Source organism: Raphanus sativus, unplaced genomic scaffold, assembly GCF_000801105.2.
Source record: "Raphanus sativus cultivar WK10039 unplaced genomic scaffold, ASM80110v3 Scaffold4580, whole genome shotgun sequence".
Lineage (NCBI taxonomy): Eukaryota > Viridiplantae > Streptophyta > Magnoliopsida > Brassicales > Brassicaceae > Raphanus > Raphanus sativus.
Window position 1 is genome coordinate 1 of NW_026619882.1, and position 6,600 is coordinate 6,600.

General features: G+C 33.6%; 2 pseudogenes; both read left to right on the plus strand.

Annotated features, from left to right (window-relative positions):
* Window positions 1-3: 3 nt before the first annotated feature.
* On the plus strand, window positions 4-783 carry LOC130507475 (uncharacterized; annotated as a pseudogene).
* Window positions 154-1,470, plus strand: LOC130507474 (uncharacterized; annotated as a pseudogene).
* Window positions 1,471-6,600: the final 5,130 nt, after the last annotated feature.

The following is a 6,600-nucleotide window of genomic DNA, read 5'->3' on the forward strand; positions in this document are numbered from 1 at the left end:
GCAGCACCTGGTAACTGGTTCTGTAAGATCAAATTCAAGAGTTTCCCACGCCAAGTCGTTGCGGTTCCCGTTCTGTTTCGAACCGAATCAGAATCCCCCAGTCCCGGTTGTGCTCCGGTGATGTGTCAACCGTTGCTGCTTGCTTCATTCTAAGCAAGGCTCAGATTGAATGGTCTCAAATATGAAGCCTGAACGGAGTGTCCTCTCAGTCAGGTTTATTCCTCTGCTGCATCGTGTGACTCGTCCCTTCTTTGAGTGGTGTGAAACTTATTGGTTGCTTTAACATTTTCATTGGATTTAAAGACGGCGGAAACTAGGACGTGTTTGGCTCACCATGAATGGGTTGAGTTGGGCACTAAATAACAAGTCAAAGAAGAAGAATCCGGACCTTCACGTTAGTGTACGGGTTGAACCCGACCGGAGATTTATCTTTGAGTTCGAGGCGAGCCGGAGTGTAGTCCCAAGGTTTTTCTTGTACATGGAAACAAGAACAAGCTGTTTTCACATGCAAGTTTGGAATCAGTAACTCCCCAAATCTTACAAGGTCAGTAAATTTTTAACTCTCTTCATATTGTTTTAATGATTTAATTAAGTCTATGGTTCGTACTACTTATAGAATATCACCAACCACATAAAATTGTACTCATTTCATGTTAATTCTTCAGACTGCCGTCATTGACCACCGGAAAGAAAAAACATACATGGAGGAGAGAAAAGGTTGGTCGATAATGATCCATGATCTCTCTGGCTCAGCAGTAGCTATGGCTTCAATTATCACACCTTTCGTACCATCACCCGGTTCCAAGCGCGTGTCTAAGTCAAGCCCTGGCGAATGGCTCATCCTCCGGCCTGATGGCAACATAATGAAGCATGGGGTCGTCTCGAGGCATGGCGTGAGCCTGGCTTCTCTGACGTCCTCGGTTATCGGTTCCATCTATTTCAAGATGACATCGCTACTGAAATCTCCTCGTCGTCTTCGATCAGGGCAAGATTCGGAGGGAGTTTTGTCACAGACGGAACCATCGCTGCCGCGGACACCAACACGGCTGCTTCTTTGACACTCTCGGATGGGAGTTTTGATCTTTCCTCCCGGTTGAGTAGTGGATCATCAAAATCCCGTTCAGGATGCGGGTCGGATTTCGGGTTTCTTCTACCGCAAGCGCAACATAACTTGGGTTTGTGATGTCGACCAGGGTGGAAGGAGTTGAGAAACAGAGCAGGCCTAAGGTGGAAGTAGGGGAGAAGTATGTGAGATGCGTGGAGGATGCCGCGGCGCACGTGGCTTTAGCAGCGGCGGTGGATTTAAGCATGGATGCTTGTAGACTGTTCTCTCACAAGATAAGAAGAGAGCTGAGACAGCCACGATGAACTGGTACCGTTAGACGTTTATTGCTTTTATCGTTTTGACGTACGAGATTAGTCGTCTTTTTCCACTAGAATAATTTTGTTTCTAGTGGATGAAAAAAGAAGTTGAAGTAGTTTTTGAATTTGATATTACATGTTAATCATGTAAACTCTAAAAGTTAATCATGTATCCAATTATTTTCAAATAAGTTCATCATGTATCCAATTATTTTCAAATAAGTTCCTTACTTCATAGGCTAATTGAGGACAAAAGTGTTGGATAAGCTTCAAGAGATAGCTTATGAATCAAGTTATTCATAAAAAAAGAGGAATAACTTATAGGTTTAGGATAAAGACAAAGACTCCTAGATAAACATGTAATAGGATAAGATAAGTAGCTTTTATTACCTATATAAAAAGACCTAATGTAATATGATCTTAATAACAATTAAGAAAAAAGCAAAGAAAGAAATAAAAACAAAGTAACCGTTTTTATAATCTTTGTGTCTTAATTACTATATTTGGTATCAGAGCTTGTGGTTTTATCTTGATCGCATAGCTTAGATACAGAAACAATGGCAGATTCTAAGGCTTTAGTAAAGGTGAAGGAAGTCGTACCTGCGCTGTGGTGTGTCCGATGCTGAGTACATCGAATTACACGGTATGGGCAATGAGGATGAAAGTGCTCTTACGTGTGCACAAGGTATGGGAAGCTATAGAGTCAGGAACTGATGAGGAAGACAAGAACGACATAGCTACAGCACTTCTGTTTCAGTCAATACCAAACCATGATCTTGTAAGCCTGGTGATCTAGGTTCCCCTAAGGTGATTTGGGAAGCCATACGATCAAGGAATCTAGGAGCGGAGCGTGTTAAGTCAGCTCTTCTTCAGACACTACAAAAAAATAGGGAAATTCTGACGATCACTCCGACGGAAAGCGTCGGACTTTTTTGACCACATTCCGACGACAAACCGACGAAATCCAGAAGCGATCGGAATGGCGTCGGAACTTCGTCAGAATCGAATTCATCGCAATCCGTCAGAATCGAATTCATCGCAATCCGTCAGAAAATCGTCGGAAGATCTGATAGATTTCCGACGATTTTTTTTTCCGACCAACTGAAACCGACGACCACTTTCGTCGGTATGCGTCTATTTTCTTGTAGTGAGACACTAATGAACGAATTTGACCGTATGAAGATGGATGACTCAGATACTATCAACACGTTTCAGGAAATATTTCAGAGCTTTCATCTAAAGCGACTTCGTTAGGACAAAGCATTGAAGGACCCAAAGTCGTAAAGAAATTCCTAAATAGTCTACCACCAAAGTTCATCCACATGACAGGATACTGGAGCAGATGTTGGATTTGGAAACAGCTAGCTTTGAGGATATTATTGGGAGGCTTAAAACTTATGAGGAATATATAAGAGGCTTTGAACCGTTTGAGCAACAAGGAAACCTTCTGTACTCTAACACTGAAAAGTTGTATGATCAAAGAGGATCAGATAATACAGGAAGAGGGAGAGCACATAACAGAGGACGCAGAAGAAGTAACATAGAAAGAGGTCGAGGCAGGAGCAGTTATAGCGAGAGAAGCAAAGAGAAAAGAGACTACTCTCAGATTGTGTGCTATAATTGTCGAAAGAAAGGACACTTTGCCTCTGTGTGCACTGAAAAGAAAGCTGATGAAGAGCTCAACAAAACTGAAACTGAGACTGCAGAGGTAGCACTATATATGCTTGAAGTGGTGTTTCTTAATGAAGAGAAAGTAATCCCTAAAAGCTTGAAGCCGACAAGAAAGAAGATGGAGTGTGGTATTTGGACAATGGTGCTAGTAACCACATGACAGGAGAAAGATCTTACTTCTCTGAGATAAACGAAAACATCAAAGGGAAAGTAAAATTTGGAGATGGATCATACGTTGACAATAATCTGCAACTGGATAATATCACCGATACACTTTTATGCTATCTCAACTATATTTGAGGCATAACAATATAACTATTTTACAAAATATACACATCATTTAGCAAAAAGAAAACATTTCATTAGATTACATCTATTCTATTAAAATAGAGTCCTAAAATTATCTACTATAGGATGTTTTCATTTAAGTTTGGCCTGTTTCAAATTTGTTAGGATGTGACATAATTTATGGACCATATTTAATTATTAAAGATATCTAATTATTAAAGATTTGAAATAAATATCATTTTCAATAAATCGGTTACAGAAATATATGTTCCCTGTAATTTAGTTACGCAATATCCATTTTTTAGATTCTTTCCTAATACACTAGCTGACTTATATTAACAGGTCACGTACCAAACATAAAAATTACTTCAGTTTGTCTTGGGCTAAACCAAAATTTGTCAACATAAATTGTTTAAACTTTCATTATTTTATTTGTGGTCTACTATTTGACACATTTATCTAGAAAAATCCACTCAAACAAATAAAAAATCATTTGATATGGGGATATGTTATGTTGACTGCTTCTTTTTTCTATAGCATAATTAGATTATATGCATTATTACATTTAATGCTAAACTGTACATATTTTATACTAAATTGGATAGTATATATTTCATGTTTGAAAAATATTTAGAAACCGTTTAACTTTAGTTTCTAAATTTTGATTTTTATTTGACATAAAAAAATCAAAAATATTTTAGATTATTTTAAAAAGTTGTTAAAAGTTAAGATTTATGACATCTAACAAAAAAATATCAGGACGTAAAATTCATAAATATTTATATGTCTAATGTAAATAATAAAATAAACTTCAAATCTAAAATATATCAAAAGTAAAACATCAGTAATAAGTTATCGATAACAAAACGAAAAACCTAATTTCTTAATTAAAAATTATACAAAATATATTTTTTTAAAAATAAAAAATTGTCCATTGGTTTTGGTTAGACCGGTACCAGATTCTGGGTTTAGTGGGTTTTTAAATTTTTTGTTTTTTTTACAAAACCCAAATCAGATTTATCTTTGGCCACCGGATTACCGCTTCGACCGCGGTCCGGGGTCGGGTTTCAAAAACATTGCCTAGACGTTAGCATATTATATAAATAGTCTTCCATCTCCTAATACCTTCTACACACACAAAAAAAAAAGTTAAACTGATATGTCTATGGTTACCTCAGACCCAACAATCACTTTACCCAATGATGTCAAACCATAAAATCAAAAGTCAGATATATTATTTTATAAATCCATAACATTTTGGTCTATATATATATATATATATATATATATATATAATTTTTCATCTTCTTAACAACAACAATATTTAGGAATTTGTCATGTATAATTTACATTTATAATGTGGAATACTATAAATAAATAACATATAATAATTAATATTAAAAAATATTGAAATATATCAAGCTTTTAAATATTTAATGTACAACTAGAAATCTAAAACTAAAAGAAAAAATCATGTACTATATTTTACTTTTTTCATATAAGAACAACGATGTACATCATACTTATAACCCCATCACAGTTAAATATATGTACGGACATGTATTGTATACATCTAAATTACATTTAAAATATTATATACCTATATTATACACCACTAAATATCTTTAATAATTAGAAAACATATCCACGCGCAAATCATCGCTACCCTTGTCATGAAAAAGAGCAAATCAAATGATCTAATCTCAAATTATTATTATGAAGATATGTATCGTGTTTATTATATATTGTCAATTACAGATAAAATCAAAATATAAATACAAATCTATATCATTTTTGAAAAAAAAAAAAAAAATGGTTCCGCCCTTGAAAAGGGCGGGTCAAAATCTAGTTTATACTATTAAAACATAAGATTTTTTTAGGTCCCTTTGTTTTACAAGTATTAACAAAATATGTCACTTTCATTTATTTATTGTTAATAGTATTAATCTATATTTTAAAACACAAGGTTCTTTTTGAGATGCCCTTCTATTTGAACAGTATTTACAAGATTCTGCCACTTACTTTATTTAACATATAGTTTTAATTAAATTCAGCATTTTCCTAATTCTATTTATTTAAATAGCAACACCTTTAATCCAGCTACGTAGATTAAACAACAACACGTTTAATTGACCATATGTATTCCTATTGAAACATAATGTATCATTAATATCAAAGTAACAGCCACGTTTTAAACAAACTTCAATTGCAACACGATTTTCACTTCTTAGAGAGTATATGTACCATATCTTGTAAATTGAGAATGATGTTCCATCATCACCCAAACTCAACGATTATTGGATTCTGCAGCTTCAAATAAAAACAATACATTCTGTTAACATCAGTGTATTTATCATTTATCACTTTCAAATAATCTTTTGCTTACAAACAATTGCACCAGAGAACCTACATGTTGCATTATTCAAATAAGAAGATCAAATTTATCTCTCCTATCGTGGTTATAGTTTTTAATATAATATCAAAGGTTTATGACCTTTCAAACTGCTATAACCCTCTTTCTCCATTGCTTAAACAATATATAATTGTAATTAAATTCAGATCATCAGTTTCCATCAAAAATGACATGTTTATTTGTATGATTAAAATTTTAGATGTATATATTCAGATATATACGAAATCCTAAAACCCAATAATTTTTTACTCATGAATTTCTTTATTAATGTTAGGTTAATTAGATAACAATTGGGTATAAAAAGTAGCATCTTTGGAATAAAATTTTTTGGCAAATCTTTTTTCAAATACAATTAACCAAAAATATATTTTATTTTAAGCACACTAACTGGTATAAAAATCGCAACTATATTGTGATCTCCTATCTAAACTGAACAACTTTAATCATCGTAAAAACATAAATCGTAGATTGTTGTAACTTAATAAATCTCAAATAATGTATATCCCTAGAATATTCCAATTTTAAACGACTTTTATATGTTTTCTATCCTAATAATTTACCTGTGATAGAAAATATATAAATATCGAATCAACCACGGCAAATATGAACCAATCTAAACCTCAAAACTGTTTACCGTATTCCTACATTTATGGGTTCCATATAAATTGACACAGCAAATATAACCACTTTTTAATGCAATTATATTAATATACTAGTGGTTTGTCGCGCGGAGCTGTTGTTTATTTTGTTTTTAAAATATTTGTTTTTTGTACATTTTTTACTTTGAAAATTAGTATTTGTGCTTATTCTTCATGAAATCTGAAGCCAACATTTTGCTATCCATGCTGATGATGAGGTCATTCTAA